This window comes from Pinus tabuliformis, chromosome 2_2 (genome assembly GCF_031772625.1).
Source record: "Pinus tabuliformis cultivar Carrire ecotype Pingquan chromosome 2_2, CPIR1, whole genome shotgun sequence".
Lineage (NCBI taxonomy): Eukaryota > Viridiplantae > Streptophyta > Pinopsida > Pinales > Pinaceae > Pinus > Pinus tabuliformis.
Window position 1 is genome coordinate 937,851,865 of NC_142300.1, and position 12,132 is coordinate 937,863,996.

The 12,132-nt window shown below is 36.8% G+C and overlaps 1 pseudogene; it reads right to left on the reverse strand.

Annotated features, from left to right (window-relative positions):
* Positions 1-1,215: 1,215 nt before the first annotated feature.
* On the reverse strand, positions 1,216-2,415 carry LOC149196245 (RNA-binding protein L pseudogene; annotated as a pseudogene).
* Between the last annotated feature and the right edge of the window lie 9,717 nt (positions 2,416-12,132).

Here is a 12,132-nt window from a genome sequence, read left to right on the forward strand (position 1 = left end):
GGTATCAAGTGTTAAAGAAACATCTTAAATTTCCTCTTGGGTTGTGTAGCCTCCCTATCTTAATTTTTCCTAAAATGCAAGCCTTAAATAATATGCCATTTTTGGCTTTGGCTTGGAGCGCATGGCAGTCATACGAGGTTTCCACTCTTGTAACAGTGTACCCACTCAATAATTATTCTCTCTTTTCTCGTAATCACCTTCCAATATCTGTGATTCCAACTTGAGTGATGTCGACATATCCATGTTGATTATGTGTGGATTGAGTGAGGCAAGAAATTTAAGCACGGTTTTAAAGTGTTAAATAATGAAAGTGAGTTAAAAAGTTTAATCATGGTTTTAAAGTGTTAAATAATGAAATTATATATATATTAAATAAAAAATTTAATTATTTTTAAAGTTTTATAAATTAGTGTTAATTCATGTTTTTAAAAAGTAATAATATATATAAAAATTTTGTAAGTATGATGCTCTAGAAAATTTAGTGAGTGTAGTGCATTGTTATTTCTAAAAAGGGAGTTATGAAGTTTTATAAAATCTGATTTTTATTTTTTTCGTAATCAGCTCCCACTAGCTATGATTCCAACTTGAGTGATGTTTACATATCCAAGTTGATTGAGTGAGGCAAGAAGTTAAACATGGTTTCAAAGTGTTAAATAATGAAATTTTATATACATTAAATGGACAATTCAACTACCTCTAAAAAATAGTAATACATATGAAAATTTTGTAACTATGATGCCCTAGAAAATTTAGTGAGTGGAGTGCATTGTTATTCCTAAAAGAGGTGATATGAACTTTTATAAAATCTTATTTATAAGGGTTAATATCAATCTCTACCAAATCACTGTTTTTAGTTGATTTATTTTAATTCAAAAACTTGCAAAAATAATAAAATTGTTTGATCTTAATCAATTTAGCCTATTGCAGAGAACTTCCAACTTTACCTAGTTAAAATATAAATACCTTCCAACTTCACCCATTTAAAATACAAATACCCTTTATTAAGTAGTATTTTTCTCCGTAACAAATTCGAACCATATACCATGAACAAATATTTTGTTAATAATTTAAAATATTAAATTTATTATTTCGAAATAGCAGATTGAAAAATAAAAACAATAACCAAAAAATCTATGACTAATTTACTGTGGCTGCTGTAACTGAAATTAATTTATCTATAACTAATTTACTGTGGCTGCTGTAACTGAAACTAATTTACTGTGGACGTTGCTGATAGTTTGCCTTTAGAGCGATATTAATGAACATATTTAGGTCTTGAGGTTGCGTGGCATAAGCATAACCAACATTATATGGTTGTGTGGCATAACCATAATCAGCATTGGATCCTTGAATACCACTCCATGGATTTGGAATTGTTTGTTGTGGTTGTGTGACATAACCATAATCAACGTTGTATTCTTGTCCATCACCATAATATGCCCCATTCCATTCATTTGGATCTGGTTGCTTTGTTTGAAAAGGCCCTGCGCGCTACACTTGTTTCTTTCTTCCCCAAGAAAGCCGAATTGGTCTCTGACCAAGAATTGTACCATGTAACATTTGCAATGCTAACTCTGCAGATGCCCTGTTGCGAAACTCGACAAATCCACACCGCTTGCCGAAAGGTATTTTTGCATGCACAAGCTCACCATACTGGCCAAATGTCTCCATCAACATTTCCACTGTCACATTGGGATCTAAGCCACCAACAAACAGGGTAGTATTGTTTGCATCATTCTCTGGGTCCAACTCGACCACTTGAGGAGGATAGGGTTGTTGATAAACAGTAGTCTGCTTTGTTATGGCAGGAGCTATTCGCATAGGTCTGGAGGAACAAAATATTCCATTCATTTCTTTTATAGCCCTAGCCTGCTCATTCCCATCCCCAAATGTTACAAACACATATCCTTTTGAACGGCATGTAACCTTATCAGTAATAACTCTTGCTCCTTTTACAGATGGGTATATGGCTCTGAAGGTCTCTCGCAGCAGCTCATCTGTGTCATCCGATGCCAAATCTCCCACGAATATAGTAAAATCTTCAGAACGATTTTCTCTACCAGTTTTCGTTGCCCAATTTAGCGTGTAAAATTGTTCAGCCCTGGGCATCTGTACACCATTGTAATTTTGGAGAACCATCTGGGCTGCTGCATTGCTTACAAAATCCAAGAAGCCATAACCCTCTGAAATTCTAGTCTGCTTATTGCGAATGATCTTAAGGGAAAGAAGGTCCTGGGTAGAAGCAAAACATTGGTGCAGATAATTCTCATCCATCCAATGCTGCAAACCCCCGATCCAGAGGGTCCTAATCTCGTCTGTGGAGTTCACTTGTTGCGAGGATTATTGCACCATAACCTGAGGTTGGGGTTGGGGTTGGGGTTGCGGTTGCTGGGGCCAAAACCTAGCTTCGGGATGCAGGGGCATCATCAATTGTTCTTGATGTTGTTGCTGCTGGGAATCGATCGCAGGTTTTGCCGTGGGATCTGTCTGCATCATTCTGAAATATTTAAAAGAATGCGAGAAAAAACTCCGTGACACAGCGCAGTGCAGGAAATCTAAGTCAGCTCGAAGGGTACTAAAAAATTCTATGAAAGTTGAGAGCTATAGATTCTCTCCACTTATATGCACCAGAAAGAAATGATAAAAAGTAAAACTCTATGTTGGTAATCGAAGATGTGTAGGTTCTATATATATTCGCTTTACTGGTCGGAGCCGACTTTTACTGGTTGGTGCCAATCGGTGTTCTAAGCTTCATTTTGTTGGGGTTGGTTGAAGTTAAATGTATTAATTTAAAGAAAATGTTAAACCATAGAAATGAGATTCTTATAATTTTGGGTTACTTTTGATATATTTCGATGTTTTATATAAATTTAAGAATTATTAAATTTTGGGTATTAAACTTTTGCAACTTGTCACGTGGAAGGATTAAGCCAGATTAAATATATGACTTGATATTTGTTATGTTTTAGGTTTGATTTAAAGAATTTTAATATTCGGGGGAGTACTATTATGTTTTTAAAATTTTGTTATAAAAATTATATATATATATATATATATATATATATATATATATATATTCAAATTTGTTATATAAAATTTTATAAGTATTTTGGATAATTTTTATTTTATGTTATATGTATGATCATGTTTTTTTAAGAAAAGTTAATTGATTTTTTCTTGAGTGCAAAAAAGCTTAAACAGTTTTTATGGCTCAATATTTCTCAATTAGATTTATAATTAACATGTTACTTATTTTGAGGAATGTTAGAAATCATAGAGTCATCCCTTAAGAGTGGTGAATATCACAATCAATATAGTTTTTTTTTAAATGTATATGATTCTTGAAAGAATATATAATGTTAGTGTGTATAATATTATATAAGACTATTTGAATAACAATGATAAACATGGTTTAGTATGTGGCACCTTATTACAATAATATTGTCATTTTTTAAAATTGAATTTCATTAATATTGATGTTATGAGACATGACACTTGTGGGGTGTTATCACCTATCAACATATAGCTTACCATCTACACTAGATGTATACATATTTGGAGTCACTTTTGATCACGCAATACTTAGCAATATACTCCTATTTAGCAATATACTCCTATTAAGATTATTACATACATTACATATTGTAATAAAGTTGATTAAAGTTGATTTGGTATTGTAATAAAAGTCATTTCGTAGAATAAACTTGATTAGTATATTTTCTTATTAAGGTTATCAAAAAGTATGAGTCCTGGTGAGCTCCAGTATTGTATCAATAATGCTACAACTCCTGGGGCTTCCTGTCTCTCATTTTATCAACCCGGTAGTTCGTACAAACTTGGAAGCGACGGTGCTATATGCACAAGTACTAGCTCTTGTCGCAGTTGTCACTTGGTCAGCTGGCACAAGTCCGCTAGGGCTCAAGCCAACTTCTATAGGCTCTCAGAAGAAGCTTGCTAATTGATGGACGAAAGCTAATCTCAAAGGAAAGCTACTTTAATTGACAAAAATGAACCGAAAGCAAATCAAAGCATGTAAACCTAGGAAACCCTAATTTAACTAGTCTGACCTCTACAATGCAAGGAATGTAAATGCAACTTCTACCAATGCTGTCATTACCTCTAATAAGTAAGAATGCATGGATCTAAACTACTTGCATCATGAAAGTTATGTTTTTTGTATTTTTCCTTTAATTATGTGGAATGATTGTGATCTTGTGCTAACTAGGGTTTGGTTGTGCAGATGGGATGGAGAAGGAAGGAAAGCGTGGGACAGGTTGGGGAGGCTAGGAGAGGTCCCTAGGGATCCTTAGCATCCATCCACAGACGTTCCTCACATTCAGATGCTCAGCAACCGAGAGAGTGGCCTCCTACAGGATGCCTGCAGAGGATCCTATAGGATACTCTGTTTTCTACAGGATGTCTACAAATGGCTACAGGATGACCTACCGTGAGTGTTTGGAGTGATGGAGGAGTAATGGAATGGTAGGGGGAGATGTGTGAGGTAGGAATAAGGCTGGTGATGGCTTTAGAAGTGAAAGAATAGGATGGGAAGTGAGTGTAGGGAGTAGGTCGGAAGGTAAAGGGCTATGTCAACGAAAGGGCTAGAGAATGGAAGTACGTGAGAAGTGAAAGACTTTGGGAGATAACAGAGCGGAGCAGGGGTCAAAGATATGGCTGTATGCGTGATCAAGATGGAGGACGAAGTGATGGGATGAGAGAGAGCAGTGTAAGTGAAACAAATGCTTATGACTGTCAGTCAACCAAAAATGCATTAACCTAAACTACCTGTGCTTGTAAATTCAATGAGCAGCAACCTAAACGCGAAGGAGAATGTGCATGAAGCTGTGGTAAGGGAGTGTGGTGCAGGTGTGAATCATGTGGAAGCATCTAACATAACGTGACTGTGTTTGCAGCAATCATGGAATAAAGAAATGCGTATTTTTGGTGGTTAGTCATGGGCTTCACTCCAATCCCAGATGAGACGGCAGTGAGCCTTAACAGCCTTTTTGTTGGAGCTCCAATCGATTATATCTATCCTCTGCTACACTAAGCAAGTGGAAACAAATTCACCATAAGCAACTCCTATCTAACTCATGAAAAAGACCAACTCAACAACCTGTAATTCGAATTGCATGTGCAAATGAAAAGCTCAAAGTGCTGAAATGAAATGGAAACAATACTACAGCAGAGGGGATCTATGGCTCTCAGGTTGGGCCCTAACCTGAGAGCTATAGTCTCCTTAAGAAAAACTCAGAACTAGATCAGAATCTACCTTCTTTATTCATAATCTGATATCATGCCAAATTGGCTTACAAAAAGGAACGAAAACTGAGCTGTGCTCCAAAATTACAATAGCAATACAAGAGTTTCAACAACCTATCTAAGGCTAAGGCCTCTATACTTATACAAAAACGATGATCCAACAAGTGTCCTTGATTTTAGGAGCTCGGCTGTCCAACTAGAGTTTAACTGTTGATCTTGTAGGATGGTCATAACTGTTGTTCCTGTAGATCAGTTTATAACTGCTGTTCCTGTAGAACAACTGGCTGCTTCTAAGCTCGGAGGGGAGATGGATTAGAGCTCGAAGTTCTTGGTGGGAATCACGAGGGATGTCCCTAGACCGTGGCCATCCTCTCCTAAAAACCCGCAGTGCCACCTCATTGTCTCCTTATCTCCTTTTTCGTTGTCTTTTGCTCCCTTTTAATGCCAAAACCTGGAATCATAATGCATTAGTCACGTAGAGAGAGTGCCTACCCTTCTTCCTACAAACAACATGAATAAACTAAGAAATGCATGCATAAGCAATAAAAAATGAATGGTTTGAGCAAGTAGAATAGGCCAAAATGAGCCCAAATTGTACCAAAATTGGGGCTTATCAAGTCCATCATGAAAAATGATGTCCATCATGAAAAATATGAGTCCATCATGAAAAAAGTATGAGTCCATCATGAAAATATGAGTCCATCATGAAAAATGATGTCTGGGATGTGGTCCCCAGACCCCAGGACAAAGTAGTTGTCACTTCGAAATGGCTTTACAAGATAAAGCATGCAGTTGATGGAAGTGAGGAAATGTATAAGGCTTGTTTTGTCACTCGTGGCTTCTATCAGAAGGAAGATATAGACTATGATGAGATATTTCCACTTGTTTCTAGATATACCACCATCCCCTCGATCATAGCCCTTGCTACTCCGCAAGGATGGAACTTACATCAGATGGATGTCAAGACCGCATTCTTGCATGGTTTGATCAAAGAGGAGGTCTATGTGGAGCAACCCGAAGGATTTGAGATTCATGATCGAGAATCTCATGTGTGCAGGTTGAAGAAGGTTGTCTATGGGCTGAAGCAAGAACCCCGAGCGTGGTATGAGGATTGATAGCTACTTGATGAAGTTGGGATTCACTAGGAGTGAAGTTGACTCTAACCTTTACTTTAAGGTTGAAGATGACAATCCTCTCATACTGGTGTTGTATGTTGACGACCTCTTTCTAACAGGTGCAGACCCTCTCATTCACAAATGTAAGAGGGAGTTGGCTTTTGAATTTGAGAGGAAGGACCTCAAACTGATGCACTGTTTCCTAGGACTAGAAGTCTAGCAGAAGTCAGGGGAGATTTTCCTATCTCAAGGAAAATATGTGGTGAAGATATTGGAGAGATTCGATATGGTGGACTGCAAGCTCGTGACTACCTTGATGGAGCTTGACTTCAAGAAGTTAAGAAGTAGTCCTGCCGGACCCGTTTTATGAAATGCTATCAAGTATCGTCAACTCATTGGAGCATTGATGTTCTTGGTGAACTCTCGTCCGGATATATGTTTTGTAGTCAACACGTTGAGTCAACATATGGTTGAGCCTCACCACTCACATTGGATTGGTGCCAAGAATTTGTTGAGGTATCTTCGTGGCACAATTACTCATGGGTTGAGATATACTGTCGGAGATGTGAGACTACATGGATATACCGATGTTGATTGGGCAGGCAGTGTGGTGGACCAAAAGAGCACTTCCAGGTGCTGTTTCTCTTTGGGATCTACCTCAATATCCTGGATGAGCAGGAAGAAAAAGTCGGTCACTTTGAGCACCGCTGAGGCAAAGTATATTGTTGCTAGTGTGGCCTCTTGTGAGGCGGTCTAGTTGGAAAAGCTCTTCAGTGAGCTGTTTGGATTTAGATTGGATACCACCGTGATCATGTGTGACAACCAGAGCGGGATTCATTTATCAGATAATCCCGTATTTCATGATTGCTCCAAGCATATCGATATCAGGTGCCATTAAATTCAGGATATGGTGCAGCGAGGAGCAATAAGGCTCCAACATATCGATATAGGTGAACAGGTCACTGACATTTTGACGAAGCCCCTGGGAAAGGTCAAATTCTTGACTTTTCGAGAACAACTTGGTGTCGTTCAGAGACCCTCTTATGAGGGTCAAGTATGATTTATTGAGCTCTGAGAGCTCCAGGGGGGTGCAGGGTACTTCTTGGAGTGACATGCAACCATAGGGCGACTCACCATCCCCTGGTGGTGCACTATGTACAGAGTGAAAGGTTCAATCTTCCCCTGTGGCACCCCGTGACGACTGTAGGACAAGATGATTAGTTCTCCTGTGGGCCAGGATGATTAGTTCTCTGTGACGACTGTGGAATAGGATGATTAGTTCTCTTGTGGGCTAGGATGATTAGTTATCCTGTGGTGACTGTTGGAAAGGATTATTCATTCTCTTGTGGATAGGATGATTCGTTATCTTGTGGATAGGATGATTAGTTCTCCTGTCGAGGCATCCTGCCCATACAGTTTGGGACTCGTGGGAAGTACCTCTCATATGATCAATGAGTAGGGAAATGGGGTTAGGGACCATTAGTAGTACTATCGATGGATGCATCATTGTATCTACCATACTCCCTATGTTAGGATGACCTCCATTGATCTGGGATCAGTGAGAGTGGTATGACACACTACGAGACTGACTTCGGGTCAGTGGAGGATGCTATGATACATCCTCGATCATTTCTTCTTCTTCACAGTTCGAGCAGAGCAAAGCAGGGCCACGCAGTGCAGGGCAGTGCATTTGATGGCTGGGATAGTAACGACGATCAGACAGATTGCAGATGGAGTTCTCCCTAGTTGAGAGGGAGTGTTAAAATTGGAAACTAGGGCCAAACTCCAAGTGGGTCACCTCATTTATGGCAGCTGATATTTTTCCTAGATTTCTCTTGTCGAGAGGTGTGGGATTGATCTAAATATCATCCAATTCCAACAAGTATTTATGGAGATATGAATTTATTTGTAGCTACTTGACAAATTGTCAAGGTCAGCCATTAACTAAATGTGTGGCACAAATCATATAAATATAAGTGAGATTGATTCATTTCAAATCATCTCATCATCTCTCATTCTTCTCTCTCTCCTTGTGTGATTGGGTATACACAAGGAAGAGGATCTCTCACACGTGGGAAGCAAGAAGACGTAGGCTGAAAGAGGATGCAAGAAAGAGGATGCAGAAATTGTTGACTGCGTTGGCCGAGTTTGACTAAGGCAACAAAAGGCATATTTGACTTGCGTTGACCAAGCATTGACTCATCCAGGGTGCGGTTTTGGTGTGGCTGCCTCTCCTAGGCAGGCTGCAGATTTTGGCGCAAAAACCGAGGCAATCGGACCTTTGGTTTGACCAGCGTTGACTGCCCTAGTTTTGGGCAGTAGTTTGATTGTGTTTTTGACATTGTTCAAGGGTTCTTTCTTAAGACTATTCAAGGGCGAGTTGACCGGAAATTGACCAAGCATATTGGAGGTCAATTTCAACTCATTTGACCAAGTTTGATTTTGCTGATCTAGGGTTTGCTGCTGCTGATATAAATTTACAGAATTTTGATTTTGTATTATTTCTCTTTGCTGAACTATTGAAGATAAAAGAAGATTTGATCCAAGGGTTTCTCCGCATTGGGGTTCGTCCCTGGCTAGCCACTACATCTTGTGTCTCTTGTCTTAGCTTGTTTTCTGGCTAATAAGAAGAAAAGAAGTAAACTGCTCTATGCATAGAACATACCATAATTTAACACATACCAACATCATCATCTCATAATGGATTACCGTTTATTTTCAATCTTCTTCCCATGAAGGTCATTCATATGGCTATGGAAGAACCAGTTAGGGCTTACATCATTATAGGTTAGCACATTGTGTCACAGGCATGCATTTCTATAGTGAAGGTACACATTTATCCTTAGCAACATGTGAATATCCTCACCTAACAAGTACAAAAATCATTACATGCATTCACTTGCGGGTGTACATTTTCCCTAACAGGACACACATTTTCTACAATGCCTTGTTTTTATGAAATTTCATAGGGATAACATGCTAATGTTTATAATTCATCTAAATATATGAACTTTAACTATCATTATGATTTCAAGAAGTTATCATGCAAATCCTAACACAAGACTTACATTGTTCACTCTAGCATATGTATTTTCCTTAATGGCCTGTTTTCATATAAAAAACACATAATTTCCATTTTGAGCATACATTTTCTCCTCAAGGAAAACATATCTAATCTTAAGTAATGCATTACTCAATAACTTACATATCCATCATCTCATAATACAAAATTCAACATTAGTGCATTTCCCTTAGATTGACATGTATTTTAAGCAGGAAAATTTAAACAATTTTCCATATTTCTCCTACAACAATTCTTTTGATATTTTTGCATGGCAAAGGGTTTTAAATCTCCAATTGCACAAACAAATATATAGGCAAATGTACAACTTTTATACAACCCTATATCTTTTGATATATCATGTAGATATACAAATTGATATATCAATGAACCTTGTAGATTCACAAAAAATTTTGTTCTTACATCCAAACATTCAATTGTGTGCATGCTTGTACATGCAATCAATGTATATGCAACGCACCATGTTTCCCAATTACATCAACTATGAAAACCATAATACAATGATCTTTCATAATCCAACACACACACACACATATATAATAGTGAACAAATCTAGTAAATGCATATCTCTTTTCAAATATTGCATGAAACACACACACACGCACACACACACACACACACATATCATCTTTAACTCAACTATACAAGCAAACCCACATAAATAGTTTTTTATCATATTTGTGACCACTTGCAACTGATCGTATGATAACTAATTGTGAATGTTTTTTACTACTTTAGATTAGGACATTTACTTAAATTATTATAGTGTTCTTCTTCATCAAACAACTACCAATGCATAAACAATAAAGAGACAAGAGACACGAAATATAGGCGATCAAGACCCTTGACCTATTTACCTCTCCAAGACCAAGTCACAAGACTCCCTTGTTTAACTTCTTCCTTGAGATAATGATAGTCTAACTTCTTCCTCCTCCCACTTCCCTTGCCTACACTTCATATTTCGCTCCTTGGCTTAGATATGCACTTTTCGGCCCTTCTTTAGAAACCCTAGATTCATTCCTTGAGAAACTTTGACCATCAACCTTCTTTGCTTGATGGAAACTATCCTTCCTCAACTCAGCTTGAGGATTCACTTGTTTCCTTGCCAATTCCACCTTCTTAAGATGACTGTAGTACTTTGGCCCTTTCTGCAATAGACAATACTATAATATCACACATGTTGAAGGATTTAGCCCTAAAACAAATCCAAATAAACTCAGTTATCTTCCTCCTTTGCTTGATAATAATACTTCTCCTTTGTGATCTTCACACTTTTTCTCACTCAGATTGCCTTGACCAAAATTTAATCCAAATGAAAGCCAAGCTGCCTATATATAGTGTTTTGTCCATCAAATAAGTCGACTTGTCTTCAAAGGAACATCCTTTTTCTTATTTTGAAGCCCGAAATGAGGAGAATCTTGTGACAAGTGCTTGAAGGTTTTATGACATAGTCAAATTTGCTTTTATAGTGTAACATACCCAAATGGGTCTTCAATACTTATATTGACTCATTAGACTTTATGTATTGATGACCAAACCTAATAGCTCTCAATGGAAGCTTCTACTAAAAATAAAATCCCTTGATCATGAAACCCATGATTCAAGCATTACAAAAATATTTTTTTTTTTTTTTTATTTTCATCAATTTACATAAAATCATAATTACACAAGTCATTATGAAGACTAAACCTAGTTACACTTTTCAATGCTAGTAGGCACAATTATGGCCCTAGGGGTCAAATGCACTCATGAGACAAAGCTTTGCTAAACGTACTATGTTTTGATTCAAACATTGACTGTAGTAGTGCTTTAGTGTCTCACAACTTGTGTGTTACAACTTCAAAGCCTTATAAGGCAAGAAGTTTTAGCATAGTTTTAAAGTGCTAAACAATGAAATTTTATATACATTACATGGAGAATTCAACTACCTCTAAAATAAAGCTCTAAAAATTAGTGTTAATTTATGTCTTTAAAAAGTAATAATACATATGAAAATTTTGTAACTATGATGTCCTAGAAAATTTCGTGACTGGAGTGAATTGTTATTCCTAAAAAGGGTGATATAAAGTTTTATAAAATGTTATTTATAAGGGTTGATATCAATCTCTACCAAGTTATTGTTTTTAGTTGATTTTTTATTCAAATGCTTGTAAAAGTAGTAAAGTTATTTAATCTTAATCAGTTTAAACTATTGCAAAGAACTTTCAACTTCACCTATTAAAAATACAAATACCTTTTATTAAATATTTTTCTCCGTAACTTATTAAAAATATAAATACTTTTTATTAGGTATTTTTCTCCATAACTGAAATACATATCCAAAATAAAAAGGGGAAAATTTTAAACTCAATAACCATATATGATATAAAAGAACAAAAAATTCAATAACCATATACCATGAACAAATATTTTTTGTTAATGATTAAAAATACTAAATTTATTATTTAGAAACAGCAGATTGAAAAATAAAAAACAATGACCAGAAAAATCTATAACGAATTTACTGTGGCTGCTGTAACTGAAACTAATTTACTGAAAAATCTATTAACTAATTTACTGTGGCTGTTGTAACTGAAACTAATTTACTGTGGATGCCGCTGATAGTTTGCATTTGGAGCCATATTAATGAACATATTTGGGTCTTGAGGTTGCGTGGCATAAGCATAAGCAGCA